Source organism: Leptodactylus fuscus, chromosome 6 (assembly GCF_031893055.1).
Source record: "Leptodactylus fuscus isolate aLepFus1 chromosome 6, aLepFus1.hap2, whole genome shotgun sequence".
Lineage (NCBI taxonomy): Eukaryota > Metazoa > Chordata > Amphibia > Anura > Leptodactylidae > Leptodactylus > Leptodactylus fuscus.
Genome location: NC_134270.1, coordinates 183,141,892 through 183,162,158, shown reverse-complemented (window position 1 = coordinate 183,162,158; position 20,267 = coordinate 183,141,892). Strand labels below are relative to the sequence as shown.

The 20,267-nt window shown below is 42.5% G+C and overlaps 1 protein-coding gene across 1 annotated transcript in view; it reads left to right on the top strand.

Annotated features, from left to right (window-relative positions):
- Window positions 1-4,512: 4,512 nt before the first annotated feature.
- LOC142209054 (guanylate-binding protein 3-like) overlaps window positions 4,513-20,267 on the top strand; it is a 39,879-nt gene continuing 24,124 nt past the window's right edge. The window contains exon 1 of the mRNA XM_075277998.1: window positions 4,513-4,535. The gene's annotated coding sequence lies outside the window, so the exon portion shown is untranslated. The remainder of the gene's footprint in view (window positions 4,536-20,267) is intronic.

Here is a 20,267-nt window from a genome sequence, read left to right as displayed (position 1 = left end):
CCAACCCCTTAATATCGCACTTCTAAGTAGATCCCCTGTTCAGAGACAGAACTCGCTCACCACTTACAGATGACACAATGTCACAAAATTCATTTCAACAAATATTTGGGAGGTTTGGCCCTTGTTTGGCATGAACTAGAATTGTTATTATTCTACTATCAAGCTCCTTCAGATCACGGAAAATAAGAAATGGAGTCCAAGGAGAGGTGAAAAAACATAACCAATGGTTATACGAGGGGAGTCTAAAAAGTTTCCGACCTCCACATGTAGATGGCATCACTCATCAACCAAAGTTGGGGAATGTGTTCGCGCATGCGTTGGAAGGTACTCACAAAAGTTTCCGCCATTTTGCACCAGCGTTTTTTCTTTGGCAGTCGTCGCAGTGAGCCAATGCGAGTGATTTTGTGGAAATAGATAAAATCGAATATCGAGCTGTCATTAGATATTCAATATTATTTTGTCGCAAACTAAAGATGAGTTGGACGCTGTGTACGGGGACTCCGCACCATCATGGACCACTGTCACATTTTGGGCAGCTGAATTTAAACATGGCCGTACCAGCTTGGTGGACGATGAACGTTCGGGACGGCCAAAAACTGCAACCACGAACAAAAACATTGTTCAAGTTCACCAAATACTCTATGCAGCCTGCAATAGAAAGGGTGGTATTTTGCAATGCATTAGTGATCAGACTCCCTGGGGTTCAAAATGGAAGTTCCATGAAGAAAAATTTGTCCTGCAAACATTAAGACCTCATATGGCTGTGGGAGTGGAGAAATAAAAGAGTTATGGGGTTTAGAAGGGGCAGGGAGGGAATCAAAAACAGATAACGAAAATCAAAAAATGCCCCCCGGTGGGAAGGGGTTAAACGGGGGGTCCAGGATATGTAATTTTTCTCAATTAAGCTGGAGAAGGGGAGTGGGTTTTATTTTTCACTTTCCTGGACAACCCTTTAATGACTGGGCCCCTGAACCATTCTCTGTTACGGTCCCATACACACTGCCATGTCTTTCACGGGTCCCTGTAGGGGGCTGAGAGATAACAGGTCTATGGTACCTACTGTATGTGAAGACCCCGCTACAGGAGACCCCACTACAGGAGACCTCACTACAGGAGACCTCACTACAGGAGACCCCACTACAGGAGACCCCAGGACCTCACTACAGGAGACCCCACTACAGGAGACCTCACTACAGGAGACCCCAGGACCTCACTACAGGAGACCCCACTACAGGAGACCCCAGGACCTCACTACAGGAGACCCCACTACAGGAGACCTCACTACAGGAGACCCCAGGACCTCACTACAGGAGACCCCACTACAGGAGACCTCACTACAGGAGACCCCAGGACCTCACTACAGGAGACCCCACTACAGGAGACCCCAGGACCTCACTACAGGAGACCCCACTACAGGAGACCCCAGGACCTCACTACAGGAGACCCCAGGACCTCACTACAGGAGACCCCACTACAGGAGACCCCAGGACAAGGAGGGAAAGGAAACAGTCAGCAGCGTCCATGACACATTGTACAACAGCTGACACATAACCTCGTGGCTGCAGGAATAGAATCCCTTAGCAGGTGACAAGGCTCGGCAGTCGCCCGGGAATTTCTTGGCTGACCCCGATATCTGCGCCCGGTGCGGGAAATCCCATTCTCTACTTTCACTTTCATTGCTAAGTTTTGTTATTGAGAGTTATGGACAGAGACAGAATAAGAAGGTCTAAGATAAGGAACAGCTAAATTATTGGACCCCAAATACCCCCCCCCCCCCCCATCACCTCTGCAGATAAGGCCGTGACCTGCACATTTATGTCTCATCTCACACCTGAATGTTACACGGAAAACCCCAATAAGTGAGCAGCGCTATAATGTCACCTGGATATAACCCTATAGGAGCGGGACACTATAGAGAATGACAATCTGCAAACATCAGCAGGTGATAGAGTAACAGACAGGAGCGCTCACCCAGCTGTACCGGGAGGCTCCGGGTTCTCAGATGCTCATTAACCCTCTCTATCCCACCATCAGGGCGCTGATACATTGTCACGCCGCCTACAGTCATGACCAAGGCCCCCAGGTCTGCCATTACTGCTGGGTGGGGTATAAAAGGTTGTTATTTATTTGTCTTTTCTGCTTTTGTTGCACAAATGTAGCAAAGCATTAAATAGATACATTAGGAATTATACCGCGCCCTGGAATAACCAGAAGATTCTTGTCAGGATTTGAACCTGTGACCTGCTGTCTTGCCCAGTGTCTCCTTGTTTCCTGAGCTATTCGGCCTATTGGACTCCTGTGTGGTGCCTACTCCTGAGGCTCATCAGCTGCTTCTAATGATTGGACCCCACCCTGTATTCCCCTGATAGGGCTGCCTATATATATATATATATATATATATATATATATATATATATATATATATATATGTGACTCAAACTTCCTGTTGTGTTTGTATCGTGTTCTGTTTAGTCTGAATACAGCCTGGACACCGAGGAGACTCCTTGCTGGAAATCTTCTTTAGTTTCTTGGAACTTCAGCTGCTGCCTGCCAGATCACTGTAGCTCTAATACAGCGCCTGAATTACTACAAGACTTTTACCTGACTCATCTACTCTTGGACTATTACCTCAGCCCCTTTGGGCCACCCACGTACTGTCTCCAGCCCCTCTACATTACCTGATGACTGGGCTCCTAATCCTGAGCCACTAGTACCGGGACAATTCTATTCTGCACTGCTGCTGCTTCTCTTTGTGTACATTATATACAGTGTTGGCCAAAAGTATCGCCCCCCCCCCCCTGCAATTCTCTCAGATAATCCAGATAAAAAATTCTTTGGTATTTTCTTCATTTAATTTGTCTTCAATGGAAAACCACAAAAAGAATTGTCAAAAAGCCAAATTGGATATAATTCCACAGCAAACATAAAAAAGGGGGTGGACAAAAGTATTGGCACTGTTTGATAATCATGTGATGCTTCTCTAATTTGTATCATTAACAGCACCTGTTACTTACCTGAGGCACCTAACAGGTGGTGGCAATAACTAAATCACACTTGCAGCCAGGTGAAATGGATTAAAGTTGACTCCACCTCTGTCCTGTGTCCTTGTGTGACCACATTGAGCATGGAGAAAAGAAAGAAGACCAAAGAACTGTCTGAGGACTTGAGAAGCAAAATTGTGAGGAAGCCTGAGCAATCTCAAGACTACAAGTCCATCTCCAAAGACCTGAATGTTCCTGTGTCTACCGTGCGCAGCGTCATCAAGAAGTGTAAAGCCCATGGCCCTGTGGCTAACCTCCCTAGATGTGGACGCAAAAGAAACATTGACCAGAGATTTCACCGCAAGATTGTGCGGATGGCGGATAAAGAACCTCGACTAACATCCAAACAAGTCCAAGCTGCCCTGCAGTCCGAGGGCACAACAGTGTCACCCCGTACTATCCAGTGTCAGCGTCTGAATGAGAAGGGACTGTATGGTAGGAGACCCCGGAAGACCCCACTTCTTACCCAGAGACAGAAAAAAGCCAGGCTGGAGTTTGCCAAAACTTACCTGAGAAAGCCAAAACCGTTCTGGAAGAATGTTCTCTGGTCAGAGGAGACAAAAATAGGAGAAGGCCTCAACATAGAGATTACAGGAAAAAAGAGAAGAAGACGCCCCCTACAGTCAGACATGGCGGAGGTCCCTGATGGTTTGGGGTGGCTTTGCTGCCTCTGGCACTGGACTGCTTGACCGTGTGCATGGCATTATGAAGTCTGAAGACGACCAACACATTGTGCAGCATCATGTAGGGCCCAGTGTGAGAAAGCCGGGTCTCCCTCAGAGGTCAGGGCTCTTCCAGCAGGACAAGGACCCAAAACACACTTCAGGTCAGCACTAGAAAATGGTGGTGAGAGAAAGCCCTGGAGACTTGTAAAGTGGCAGCAATGAGTCCAGCCCTGAATCCCATAGAACACCTGAGGGGGAGGGGGAGAGATCTCTTGGTGGCAGTTTGGAGAAGGCCCCCTTCACATCTCAGGGGGGACCGCGAGCAGGAGCCAAAGAAGAAGGGTCTAAGATTCCAGCAGAGCCTTGTAAGAAACTCATTGCTGGTTAGCGGAAGCGGTTGTGCGCAGTTATTGTGTCTAAAGGTTGTGCGACCAAGTATTAGGCTGAGGGCGCCAATACTTCTGTCCGCACCAGTTCTGGAGTTTTGTGTAAAATGATGTGACTTTTTTTCCATTCTCTTTTGTGTTTTTTCATTGCAAGCAAAATAACTGAAGACATTAATACCAATTGCATCTGCTTTGTACTCGCTGATTCTATGTGTTTTAACATTCAGAATCAGTCAGCGTATACTCAGTGTGAATGCATCCTAAGAGATCCGGAGGTCAGAAATAGACGTATTACTCACATACAGCCAGAAGTCACCTGATAGAGGTCACAGAGGTCAAGTCTCTTCAATGGAATCACTTTCACTTATCACCGTATAAAGATCCCAATATCTCTAGATGTGACATCACAAGAACCCGGACACAGAGCAGAGAAGAGCTGACAGGTAAAGACCAATCTTACTGCATTCTGTCATTGGTTTGTAGTATGGGAATATCAGGAAACCACATAACAGCAGAATAGTGAGCGCAGCTCTGGAGTATAATACAGGATAAGTAATGTAATGTACGTACACAGTGACTGTACCAGCAGAATAGTGAGCGCACCTCTGGAGTATAATACAGGATAAGTAATGTAATGTATGTACACAGTGACTGCACCAGCAGAATAGTGAGCGCAGCTCTGGAGTATAATACAGGATAAGTAATGTAATGTATGTACACAGTGACTGTACCAGCAGAATAGTGAGCGCACCTCTGGAGTATAATACAGGATAAGTAATGTAATGTATGTACACAGTGACTGCACCAGCAGAATAGTGAGCGCAGCTCTGGAGTATAATACAGGATAAGTAATGTAATGTATGTACACAGTGACTGCACCAGCAGAATAGTGAGCGCTGCTCTGGAGTATAATACAGGATAAGTAATGTAATGTATGTACACAGTGACTGTACCAGCAGAATAGTGAGCGCAGCTCTGGAGTATAATACAGGATAAGTAATGTAATGTATTATGTACACAGTGACTGCACCAGCAGAATAGTGAGCGCAGCTCTGGAGTATAATACAGGATAAGTAATGTAATGTATGTACACAGTGACTGTACCAGCAGAATAGTGAGCGCAGCTCTGGAGTATAATACAGGATAAGTAATGTAATGTATTATGTACACAGTGACTGCACCAGCAGAATAGTGAGCGCAGCTCTGGCGTATAATACAGGATAAGTAATGTAATGTATGTACACAGTGACTGCACCAACAGAATAGTGAGCGCAGCTCTGGAGTATAATACAGGATAGGTAATGTAATGTATGTACACAGTGACTGCACCAGCAGAATAGTGAGCACAGCTCTGGAGTATAATACAGGATAAGTAATGTAATGTATGTACACAGTGACTGCACCAGCAGAATAGTGAGCGCTGCTCTGGAGTATAATACAGGATAAGTAATGTAATGTATGTACACAGTGACTGTACCAGCAGAATAGTGAGCGCAGCTCTGCAGTATAATACAGGATAAGTAATGTAATGTATGTACACAGTGACTGTACCAGCAGAATAGTGAGCGCAGCTCTGCAGTATAATACAGGATAAGTAATGTAATGTATGTACACAGTGACTGCACCAGCAGAATACTGGGCGCAGCTCTGGAGTATACTACAGGATAAGTAATGTAATGTATGTACACAGTGACTGCACCAGCAGAATAGTGAGCGCAGCTCTGGAGTATAATACAGGATAAGTAATGTAATGTATGTATACAGTGACTGCCCCAGCAGAATAGTGAGCGCAGCTCTGGAGTATAATACAGGATAAGTAATGTATGTACACAGTGACTGTACCAGCAGAATAGTGAGCGCAGCTCTGGGGTATAATACAGGATAAGTAATGTAATGTATGTACACAGTGACTGTACCAGCAGAATAGTGAGCGCAGCTCTGGAGTATAATACAGGATAAGTAATGTAATGTATGTACACAGAGACTGCACCAGCAGAATAGTGAGCGCAGCTCTGGAGTATAATACAGGATAAGTAATGTAATGTATGTACACAGTGACTGTACCAGCAGAATAGTGAGCGCAGCTCTGGGGAATAATACAGGATAGGTAATGTAATGTATGTACACAGTGACTGCACCAGCAGAATAGTGAGCGCAGCTCTGGAGTATAATACAGGATAAGTAATGTAATGTATGTACACAGTGACTGCACCAGCAGAATAGTGAGCACAGCTCTGGAGTATAATACAGGATAAGTAATGTAATGTATGTACACAGTGACTGCACCAGCAGAATAGTGAGCGCTGCTCTGGAGTATAATACAGGATAAGTAATGTAATGTATGTACACAGTGACTGTACCAGCAGAATAGTGAGCGCAGCTCTGCAGTATAATACAGGATAAGTAATGTAATGTATGTACACAGTGACTGTACCAGCAGAATAGTGAGCGCAGCTCTGCAGTATAATACAGGATAAGTAATGTAATGTATGTACACAGTGACTGCACCAGCAGAATACTGGGCGCAGCTCTGGAGTATACTACAGGATAAGTAATGTAATGTATGTACACAGTGACTGCACCAGCAGAATAGTGAGCGCAGCTCTGGAGTATAATACAGGATAAGTAATGTAATGTATGTATACAGTGACTGCCCCAGCAGAATAGTGAGCGCAGCTCTGGAGTATAATACAGGATAAGTAATGTATGTACACAGTGACTGTACCAGCAGAATAGTGAGCGCAGCTCTGGGGTATAATACAGGATAAGTAATGTAATGTATGTACACAGTGACTGTACCAGCAGAATAGTGAGCGCAGCTCTGGAGTATAATACAGGATAAGTAATGTAATGTATGTACACAGAGACTGCACCAGCAGAATAGTGAGCGCAGCTCTGGAGTATAATACAGGATAAGTAATGTAATGTATGTACACAGAGACTGCACCAGCAGAATAGTGAGCGCAGCTCTGGAGTATAATACAGGATAAGTAATGTAATGTATGTACACAGTGACTGCACCAGCAGAATAGTGAGCGCAGCTCTGGAGTATTATACAGGATAAGTAATGTAATGTATGTACCAGCAGAATAGTGAGCGCAGCTCTGGAGTATAATACAGGATAAGTAATGTAATGTATGTACACAGTGACTGCACCAGCAGAATAGTGAGCGCAGCTCTGGAGTATAATACAGGATAAGTAATGTAATGTATGTACACAGTGACTGCACCAGCAGAATAGTGAGCGCAGCTCTGGAGTATAATACAGGATAAGTAATGTAATGTATGTATACAGTGACTGCCCCAGCAGAATAGTGAGCGCAGCTCTGGAGTATAATACAGGATAAGTAATGTATGTACACAGTGACTGTACCAGCAGAATAGTGAGCGCAGCTCTGGGGTATAATACAGGATAAGTAATGTAATGTATGTACACAGTGACTGCACCAGCAGAATAGTGAGCGCAACTCTGGAGTATAATACAGGATAAGTAATGTAATGTATGTACCAGCAGAATAGTGAGCGCAGCTCTGGAGTATAATACAGGATAAGTAATGTAATGTATGTACACAGTGACTGCACCAGCAGAATAGTGAGCGCAGCTCTGGAGTATAATACAGGATAAGTAATGTAATGTATGTACACAGTGACTGTACCAGCAGAATAGTGACCGCAGCTCTGGAGTATAATACAGGATAAGTAATGTAATGTATGTATACAGTGACTGCACCAGCAGAATAGCGAGCGCAGCTCTGGAGTATAATACAGGATAAGTAATGTATGTACACAGTGACTGTACCAGCAGAATAGTGAGCGCAGCTCCGGGGTATAATACAGGATAAGTAATGTAATGTATGTACACAGTGACTGCACCAGCAGAATAGTGAGCGCAGCTCTGGAGTATAATACAGGATAAGTAATGTAATGTATGTACACAGTGACTGCACCAGCAGAATAGTGAGCGCAGCTCTGGAGTATAATACAAGATAAGTAATGTAATTTATGTACCAGCAGAATAGTGAGCGCAGCTCTGGAGTATAATACAGGATAAGTAATGTAATGTATGTACACAGTGACTGCACCAGCAGAATAGTGAGCGCTGCTCTGGAGTATAATACAGGATAAGTAATGTAATGTATGTACACAGTGACTGTACCAGCAGAATAGTGAGCGCAGCTCTGCAGTATAATACAGGATAAGTAATGTAATGTATGTACACAGTGACTGTACCAGCAGAATACTGGGCGCAGCTCTGGAGTATACTACAGGATAAGTAATGTAATGTATGTACACAGTGACTGCACCAGCAGAATAGTGAGCGCAGCTCTGGAGTATAATACAGGATAAGTAATGTAATGTATGTACACAGTGACTGTACCAGCAGAATAGTGACCGCAGCTCTGGAGTATAATACAGGATAAGTAATGTAATGTATGTACACAGTGACTGTACCAGCAGAATAGTGAGCGCAGATCTGGAGTATAATACAGGATAAGTAATGTATGTACACAGTGACTGTACCAGCAGAATAGTGAGCGCAGCTCTGGGGTATAATACAGGATAAGTAATGTAATGTATGTACACAGTGACTGCACCAGCAGAATAGTGAGCGCAGCTCTGGAGTATTATACAGGATAAGTAATGTAATGTATGTACCAGCAGAATAGTGAGCGCAGCTCTGGAGTATAATACAGGATAAGTAATATAATGTATGTACACAGTGACTGCACCAGCAGAATAGTGAGCGCAGCTCTGCAGTATAATACAGGATAAGTAATGTAATGTATGTACACAGTGACTGTACCAGCAGAATAGTGGGCGCAGCTCTGGAGTATAATACAGGATAAGTAATGTAATGTATGTACACAGTGACTGTACCAGCAGAATAGTGAGCGCAGCTCTGGAGTATAATACAGGATAAGTAATGTAATGTATGTACACAGTGACTGCACCAGCAGAATAGTGAGCGCAGCTCTGGAGTATAATACAGGATAAGTAATGTAATGTATGTACACAGTGACTGCACCAGCAGAATAGTGAGCGCAGCTCTGGAGTATAATACAGGATAAGTAATGTAATGTATGTACCAGCAGAATAGTGAGCGCAGCTCTGGAGTATAATACAGGATAAGTAATGTAATGTATGTACACAGTGACTGCACCAGCAGAATAGTGAGCGCAGCTCTGGAGTATAATACAGGATAAGTAATGTAATGTATGTACACAGTGACTGCACCAGCAGAATAGTGAGCGCAGCTCTGGAGTATAATACAGGATAAGTAATGTAATGTATGTATACAGTGACTGCCCCAGCAGAATAGTGAGCGCAGCTCTGGAGTATAATACAGGATAAGTAATGTATGTACACAGTGACTGTACCAGCAGAATAGTGAGCGCAGCTCTGGGGTATAATACAGGATAAGTAATGTAATGTATGTACATAGTGACTGCACCAGCAGAATAGTGAGCGCAGCTCTGGAGTATAATACAGGATAAGTAATGTAATGTATGTACACAGTGACTGCACCAGCAGAATAGTGAGCGCAGCTCTGGAGTATAATACAGGATAAGTAATGTAATGTATGTACACAGTGACTGTACCAGCAGAATAGTGAGCGCAGCTCTGGAGTATAATACAGGATAAGTAATGTAATGTATGTATACAGTGACTGCACCAGCAGAATAGCGAGCACAGCTCTGGAGTATAATACAGGATAAGTAATGTATGTACACAGTGACTATACCAGCAGAATAGTGAGCGCAGCTCTGGGGTATAATACAGGATAAGTAATGTAATGTATGTACACAGTGACTGCACCAGCAGAATAGTGAGCGCAGCTCTGGAGTATAATACAGGATAAGTAATGTAATGTATGTACACAGTGACTGCACCAGCAGAATAGTGAGCGCAGCTCTGGAGTATAATACAGGATAAGTAATGTAATGTATGTACCAGCAGAATAGTGAGCGCAGCTCTGGAGTATAATACAGGATAAGTAATGTAATGTATGTACACAGTGACTGCACCAGCAGAATAGTGAGCGCAGCTCTGGAGTGTAATACAGGATAAGTAATGTAATGTATGTACCAGCAGAATAGTGAGCGCAGCTCTGGAGTATAATACAGGATAAGTAATGTAATGTATGTATACAGTGACTGCACCAGCAGAATAGTGAGCGCAGCTCTGGAGTATAATACAGGATAAGTAATGTAATGTATGTATACAGTGACTGCCCCAGCAGAATAGTGAGCGCAGCTCTGGAGTATAATACAGGATAAGTAATGTATGTACACAGTGACTGTACCAGCAGAATAGTGAGCGCAGCTCTGGGGTATAATACAGGATAAGTAATGTAATGTATGTACACAGTGACTGTACCAGCAGAATAGTGAGCGCAGCTCTGGAGTATAATACAGGATAAGTAATGTAATGTATGTACACAGAGACTGCACCAGCAGAATAGTGAGCGCAGCTCTGGAGTATAATACAGGATAAGTAATGTAATGTATGTACACAGTGACTGCACCAGCAGAATAGTGAGCGCAGCTCTGGAGTATTATACAGGATAAGTAATGTAATGTATGTACCAGCAGAATAGTGAGCGCAGCTCTGGAGTATAATACAGGATAAGTAATGTAATGTATGTACACAGTGACTGCACCAGCAGAATAGTGAGCGCAGCTCTGGAGTATAATACAGGATAAGTAATGTAATGTATGTACACAGTGACTGCACCAGCAGAATAGTGAGCGCAGCTCTGGAGTATAATACAGGATAAGTAATGTAATGTATGTATACAGTGACTGCCCCAGCAGAATAGTGAGCGCAGCTCTGGAGTATAATACAGGATAAGTAATGTATGTACACAGTGACTGTACCAGCAGAATAGTGAGCGCAGCTCTGGGGTATAATACAGGATAAGTAATGTAATGTATGTACATAGTGACTGCACCAGCAGAATAGTGAGCGCAGCTCTGGAGTATAATACAGGATAAGTAATGTAATGTATGTACACAGTGACTGCACCAGCAGAATAGTGAGCGCAGCTCTGGAGTATAATACAGGATAAGTAATGTAATGTATGTACACAGTGACTGTACCAGCAGAATAGTGAGCGCAGCTCTGGAGTATAATACAGGATAAGTAATGTAATGTATGTATACAGTGACTGCACCAGCAGAATAGCGAGCACAGCTCTGGAGTATAATACAGGATAAGTAATGTATGTACACAGTGACTATACCAGCAGAATAGTGAGCGCAGCTCTGGGGTATAATACAGGATAAGTAATGTAATGTATGTACACAGTGACTGCACCAGCAGAATAGTGAGCGCAGCTCTGGAGTATAATACAGGATAAGTAATGTAATGTATGTACACAGTGACTGCACCAGCAGAATAGTGAGCGCAGCTCTGGAGTATAATACAGGATAAGTAATGTAATGTATGTACCAGCAGAATAGTGAGCGCAGCTCTGGAGTATAATACAGGATAAGTAATGTAATGTATGTACACAGTGACTGCACCAGCAGAATAGTGAGCGCAGCTCTGGAGTGTAATACAGGATAAGTAATGTAATGTATGTACCAGCAGAATAGTGAGCGCAGCTCTGGAGTATAATACAGGATAAGTAATGTAATGTATGTATACAGTGACTGCACCAGCAGAATAGTGAGCGCAGCTCTGGAGTATAATACAGGATAAGTAATGTAATGTATGTATACAGTGACTGCCCCAGCAGAATAGTGAGCGCAGCTCTGGAGTATAATACAGGATAAGTAATGTATGTACACAGTGACTGTACCAGCAGAATAGTGAGCGCAGCTCTGGGGTATAATACAGGATAAGTAATGTAATGTATGTACACAGTGACTGTACCAGCAGAATAGTGAGCGCAGCTCTGGAGTATAATACAGGATAAGTAATGTAATGTATGTACACAGAGACTGCACCAGCAGAATAGTGAGCGCAGCTCTGGAGTATAATACAGGATAAGTAATGTAATGTATGTACACAGTGACTGCACCAGCAGAATAGTGAGCGCAGCTCTGGAGTATTATACAGGATAAGTAATGTAATGTATGTACCAGCAGAATAGTGAGCGCAGCTCTGGAGTATAATACAGGATAAGTAATGTAATGTATGTACACAGTGACTGCACCAGCAGAATAGTGAGCGCAGCTCTGGAGTATAATACAGGATAAGTAATGTAATGTATGTACACAGTGACTGCACCAGCAGAATAGTGAGCGCAGCTCTGGAGTATAATACAGGATAAGTAATGTAATGTATGTATACAGTGACTGCCCCAGCAGAATAGTGAGCGCAGCTCTGGAGTATAATACAGGATAAGTAATGTATGTACACAGTGACTGTACCTGCAGAATAGTGAGCGCAGCTCTGGGGTATAATACAGGATAAGTAATGTAATGTATGTACACAGTGACTGCACCAGCAGAATAGTGAGCGCAACTCTGGAGTATAATACAGGATAAGTAATGTAATGTATGTACCAGCAGAATAGTGAGCGCAGCTCTGGAGTATAATACAGGATAAGTAATGTAATGTATGTACACAGTGACTGCACCAGCAGAATAGTGAGCGCAGCTCTGGAGTATAATACAGGATAAGTAATGTAATGTATGTACACAGTGACTGTACCAGCAGAATAGTGACCGCAGCTCTGGAGTATAATACAGGATAAGTAATGTAATGTATGTACACAGTGACTGCACCAGCAGAATAGCGAGCGCAGCTCTGGAGTATAATACAGGATAAGTAATGTATGTACACAGTGACTGTACCAGCAGAATAGTGAGCGCAGCTCTGGGGTATAATACAGGATAAGTAATGTAATGTATGTACACAGTGACTGCACCAGCAGAATAGTGAGCGCAGCTCTGGAGTATAATACAGGATAAGTAATGTAATGTATGTACACAGTGACTGCACCAGCAGAATAGTGAGCGCAGCTCTAGAGTATAATACAAGATAAGTAATGTAATTTATGTACCAGCAGAATAGTGAGCGCAGCTCTGGAGTATAATACAGGATAAGTAATGTAATGTATGTACACAGTGACTGCACCAGCAGAATAGTGAGCGCAGCTCTGGAGTATAATACAGGATAAGTAATGTAATGTATGTACACAGTGACTGTACCAGCAGAATAGTGACCGCAGCTCTGGAGTATAATACAGGATAAGTAATGTAATGTATGTACACAGTGACTGTACCAGCAGAATAGTGAGCGCAGATCTGGAGTATAATACAGGATAAGTAATGTAATGTATGTATACAGTGACTGCCCCAGCAGAATAGTGAGCGCAGCTCTGGAGTATAATACAGGATAAGTAATGTATGTACACAGTGACTGTACCAGCAGAATAGTGAGCGCAGCTCTGGGGTATAATACAGGATAAGTAATGTAATGTATGTACACAGTGACTGCACCAGCAGAATAGTGAGCGCAGCTCTGGAGTATTATACAGGATAAGTAATGTAATGTATGTACCAGCAGAATAGTGAGCGCAGCTCTGGAGTATAATACAGGATAAGTAATATAATGTATGTACACAGTGACTGCACCAGCAGAATAGTGAGCGCAGCTCTGCAGTATAATACAGGATAAGTAATGTAATGTATGTACACAGTGACTGTACCAGCAGAATAGTGGGCGCAGCTCTGGAGTATAATACAGGATAAGTAATGTAATGTATGTACACAGTGACTGTACCAGCAGAATAGTGAGCGCAGCTCTGGAGTATAATACAGGATAAGTAATGTAATGTATGTACACAGTGACTGCACCAGCAGAATAGTGAGCGCAGCTCTGGAGTATAATACAGGATAAGTAATGTAATGTATGTACACAGTGACTGCACCAGCAGAATAGTGAGCGCAGCTCTGGAGTATAATACAGGATAAGTAATGTAATGTATGTACCAGCAGAATAGTGAGCGCAGCTCTGGAGTATAATACAGGATAAGTAATGTAATGTATGTACACAGTGACTGCACCAGCAGAATAGTGAGCGCAGCTCTGGAGTATAATACAGGATAAGTAATGTAATGTATGTACACAGTGACTGCACCAGCAGAATAGTGAGCGCAGCTCTGGAGTATAATACAGGATAAGTAATGTAATGTATGTATACAGTGACTGCCCCAGCAGAATAGTGAGCGCAGCTCTGGAGTATAATACAGGATAAGTAATGTATGTACACAGTGACTGTACCAGCAGAATAGTGAGCGCAGCTCTGGGGTATAATACAGGATAAGTAATGTAATGTATGTACACAGTGACTGCACCAGCAGAATAGTGAGCGCAGCTCTGGAGTATAATACAGGATAAGTAATGTAATGTATGTACACAGTGACTGCACCAGCAGAATAGTGAGCGCAGCTCTGGAGTATAATACAGGATAAGTAATGTAATGTATGTACACAGTGACTGTACCAGCAGAATAGTGAGCGCAGCTCTGGAGTATAATACAGGATAAGTAATGTAATGTATGTACACAGTGACTGCACCAGCAGAATAGCGAGCGCAGCTCTGGAGTATAATACAGGATAAGTAATGTATGTACACAGTGACTGTACCAGCAGAATAGTGAGCGCAGCTCTGGGGTATAATACAGGATAAGTAATGTAATGTATGTACACAGTGACTGCACCAGCAGAATAGTGAGCGCAGCTCTGGAGTATAATACAGGATAAGTAATGTAATGTATGTACACAGTGACTGCACCAGCAGAATAGTGAGCGCAGCTCTGGAGTATAATACAGGATAAGTAATGTAATGTATGTACCAGCAGAATAGTGAGCGCAGCTCTGGAGTATAATACAGGATAAGTAATGTATGTACACAGTGACTGTACCAGCAGAATAGTGAGCGCAGCTCTGGGGTATAATACAGGATAAGTAATGTAATGTATGTACACAGTGACTGCACCAGCAGAATAGTGAGCGCAGCTCTGGAGTGTAATACAGGATAAGTAATGTAATGTATGTACCAGCAGAATAGTGAGCGCAGCTCTGGAGTATAATACAGGATAAGTAATGTAATGTATGTACACAGTGACTGCACCAGCAGAATAGTGAGCGCAGCTCTGGGGTATAATACAGGATAAGTAATGTAATGTATGTACACAGTGACTGTACCAGCAGAATAGTAAGCGCATCTCTGGAGTATAATACAGGATAAGTAATGTAATGTATGTACACAGTGACTGTACCAGCAGAATAATGAGCGCAGCTCTGGAGTATAATACAGGATAAGTAATGTATGTACACAGTGACTGTACCAGCAGAATAGTGAGCGCAGCTCTGGAGTATAATACAGGATAAGTAATGTAATGTATGTACACAGTGACTGTACCAGCAGAATAATGAGCGCAGCTCTGGAGTATAATACAGGATAAGTAATGTAATGTATGTATACAGTGACTGCACCAGCAGAATAGTGAGCGCAGCTCTGGAGTATAATACAGGAAAAGTAATGTAATGTATGTACACAGTGACTACACCAGCAGAATAGTGAGCGCAGCTCTGGAGTATAATACAGGATAAGTAATGTAATGTATGTACCAGCAGAATAGTGAGCGCAGCTCTGGAGTATAATATAGGATAAGTAATGTAATGTATGTACCAGCATAATAGTGAGCGCAGCTCTGGAGTATAATACAGGATAAGTAATGTAATGTATGTACCAGCAGAATAGTGAGCGCAGCTCTGGAGTATAATACAGGATAAGTAATGTAATGTATGTATACAGTGACTGCACCAGCAGAATATTGAGCGCAGTTCTGGAGTATAATACAGGATAAGTAATGTAATGTATGTACACAGTGACTGCACCAGCAGAATAGTGAGCGCAGCTCTGGGGTATAATACAGGATAAGTAATGTAATGTATGTACACAGTGACTGTACCAGCAGAATAGTGAGCGCAGATCTGGAGTATAATACAGGATAAGTAATGTAATGTATGTATACAGTGACTGCCCCAGCAGAATAGTGAGCGCAGCTCTGGAATATAATACAGGATAAGTAATGTATGTACACAGTGACTGTACCAGCAGAATAGTGAGCGCAGCTCTGGGGTATAATACAGGATAAGTAATGTAATGTATGTACACAGTGACTGCACCAGCAGAATAGTGAGCGCAGCTCTGGAGTATAATACAGGATAAGTAATGTAATGTATGTACCAGCAGAATAGTGAGCGCAGCTCTGGAGTATAATACAGGATAAGTAATGTAATGTATGTACACAGTGACTGCACCAGCAGAATAGTGAGCGCAGCTCTGGAGTATAATACAGGATAAGTAATGTAATGTATGTACCAGCAGAATAGTGAGCGCAGCTCTGGAGTATAATACAGGATAAGTAATGTAATGTATGTACACAGTGACTGCACCAGCAGAATAGTGAGCGCAGCTCTGGAGTATAATACAGGATAAGTAATGTAATGTATGTACACAGTGACTGTACCAGCAGAATAGTGAGCGCAACTCTGGGGTATAATACAGGATAAGTAATGTATGTACACAGTGACTGTACCAGCAGAATAGTGAGCGCAGCTCTGGAGTATAATACAGGATAAGTAATGTAATGTATGTACACAGTGACTGTACCAGCAGAATAATGAGCGCAGCTCTGGAGTATAATACAGGATAAGTAATGTATGTACACAGTGACTGTACCAGCAGAATAGTGAGCGCAGCTCTGGAGTATAATACAGGATAAGTAATGTAATGTATGTACACAGTGACTGTACCAGCAGAATAATGAGCGCAGCTCTGGAGTATAATACAGGATAAGTAATGTAATGTATGTATACAGTGACTGCACCAGCAGAATAGTGAGCGCAGCTCTGGAGTATAATACAGGATAAGTAATGTAATGTATGTACACAGTGACTGCACCAGCAGAATAGTGAGCGCAGCTCTGGAGTATAATACAGGATAAGTGATGTAATGTATGTACACAGTGACTGTACCAGCAGAATAGTGAGCGCAGCTCTGGAGTATAATACAGGATAAGTAATGTAATGTATGTATACAGTGACTGCACCAGCAGAATAGTGAGCGCAGCTCTGGAGTATAATACAGGATAAGTAATGTAATGTATGCACACAGTGACTGTACCAGCAGAATAGTGAGCGCAGCTCTGGGGTATAATACAGGATAAGTAATGTAATGCATGTACACAGTGACTGCACCAGCAGAATAGTGAGCGCAGCTCTGGAGTATAATACAGGATAAGTAATGTAATATATGTACACAGTGACTGTACCAGCAGAATAGTGAGCACAGCTCTGGTGTATAATACAGGGTAAGTAATGTAATGTATGCACACAGTGACTATACCAGCAGAATAGTGAGCGCAGCTCTGGAGTATAATACAGGATAAGTAATGTAATGTATGCACACAGTGACTGCACCAGCAGAATAGTGAGCGCAGCTCCGGAGTTTAATACAGGATAAGTAATGTAATGTATGTACCAGCAGAATAGTGAGCGCAGCTCTGGAGTATAATACAGGATAAGTAATGTAATGTATGTACACAGTGACTGCACCAGCAGAATAGTGAGCGCAGCTCTGGAGTATAATACAGGATAAGTAATGTAATGTATGTACACAGTGACTGCACCAGCAGAATAGTGAGCGCAGCTCTGGAGTATAATACAGGATAAGTAATGTAATGTATGTACCAGCAGAATAGTGAGCGCAGCTCTGGAGTATAATACAGGATAAGTAATGTAATGTATGTACACAGTGACTGCACCAGCAGAATAGTGAGCGCAGCTCTGGAGTATAATACAGGATAAGTAATGTAATGTATGTACACAGTGACTGTACCAGCAGAATAGTGACCGCAGCTCTGGAGTATAATACAGGATAAGTAATGTAATGTATGTATACAGTGACTGCACCAGCAGAATAGCGAGCGCAGCTCTGGAGTATAATACAGGATAAGTAATGTATGTACACAGTGACTGTACCAGCAGAATAGTGAGCGCAGCTCTGGGGTATAATACAGGATAAGTAATGTAATGTATGTACACAGTGACTGCACCAGCAGAATAGTGAGCGCAGCTCTGGAGTATAATACAGGATAAGTAATGTAATGTATGTACACAGTGACTGCACCAGCAGAATAGTGAGCGCAGCTCTGGAGTATAATACAGGATAAGTAATGTAATGTATGTACCAGCAGAATAGTGAGCGCAGCTCTGGAGTATAATACAGGATAAGTAATGTATGTACACAGTGACTGTACCAGCAGAATAGTGAGCGCAGCTCTGGGGTATAATACCGGATAAGTAATGTAATGTATGTACACAGTGACTGCACCAGCAGAATAGTGAGCGCAGCTCTGGAGTGTAATACAGGATAAGTAATGTAATGTATGTACCAGCAGAATAGTGAGCGCAGCTCTGGAGTATAATACAGGATAAGTAATGTAATGTATGTATACAGTGACTGCACCAGACAGAATAGTGAGCGCAGCTCTGGGGTATAATTACAGAGTAAGTAATGTAATGTATGTAACACAGTGACTGTACCAGCTAGAATAGTAAGCCGCATCTCTGGAGTATAATACAGGATAAGTAATGTTAATGTATGTATTACAGTGACTGCACCAGCAGAATCTAGTGAGCGCAGCTCTGAGTATACTACAGGATAAGTAATGTATGTACACAGTGACTGTACCAGCAGAATAGTGAGCGCAGCTCTGGAGTATAATACAGATAAGTAATGTAATGTATGTACACAGTGACTGTACCAGCAGAATAATGAGCGCAGCTCTGGAGTATAATACAGGATAAAGTAATGTAATGTATGTACACAGTGACTACACCAGCAAGCAAATAGTGAGTTGCAGCTCTGGAGTATAATACAGGATAGTAATGTAATGTATGTACCAGCAGAATAGTGAGCGCAGCTCTGGAGTATAATACAGGATAAGTAATGGTAATGTATGTACACAGTGACTGCACCAGCAGAATAGTGAGCGCAGCTCTGAGTATAATACAGGATAAGTAATGTAATGTATTGTACCAGCATAATAGTGAGCGCAGCTCTGGAGTATAATACAGGATAAGTAATGTAATGTATGTACCAGCAGAATAGTGAGCGCAGCTCTGGAGTATAATACAGGATAAGTAATGTAATGTATGTACCAGCATAATAGTGAGCGCAGCTCTGAGTATAATACAGGATAAGTAATGTAATGTATGTACCAGCAGAATAGTGAGCGCAGCTCTGAGTATAATACAGATAAGTAATGTAATTATGTACACAGTGACTGTACCAGCAGAATAGTGAGCGCAGCTCTGGGGTATAAGACAGGATAAGTAATGTAATGTATGTACACAGTGACTGTACCAGCAGAATAGTGAGCACAGCCTCTGGAGAATAATACAGGATAAGTAATGTAATGTATGTATAGCAGTGACTGCACCAGGCAGAATAGTGAGAGCAGCTCTGAGTATAATACAGGATAAGTAATGTAATGTATGTACACAGTGACTGCACAGCAGAATAGTGAGCGCAGCTCTGAGTATAATACAGGATAAGTAATGTAATGTATGTACACAGTGACTGCCACCAGCAGAATAGTGAGCGCAGCTCTGGAGTATAATACAGGATAGTAATGTAATGTATGTACAGCAGTGACTTCACCAACAGAATAGTGAGCGCAGATCTGGAGTATAATACAGTATAAGTATGTAATGAATGTGCACAGTGACTGCACCAGCAGAATAGTGAGCGGCAGCTCTGGAGTATAATACAGGATAAGTAATGTAATGTATGTACACAGTGACTGTACCAGCAGAATAGTGAGCGCAGCTCTGGAGTATAATACAGGATAAGTAATGTAATGTATGTACACAGTGACTGCACCAGCAGAATAGTGAGCGCAGCTCTGGAGTATAATACAGGATAAGTAATGTAATGTATGTACACAGTGACTGTACCAGCAGAATAGTGAGCGCAGCTCTGGAGTATAATACAGGATAGGTAATGTAATGTATGTACACAGTGACTGCACCAGCAGAATAGTGAGCACAGCTCTGGAGTATAATACAGGATAAGTAATGTAATGTATGCACACAGTGACTGTACCAGCAGAATAGTCAGCGCAGCTCTGGAGTATAATACAGGAGA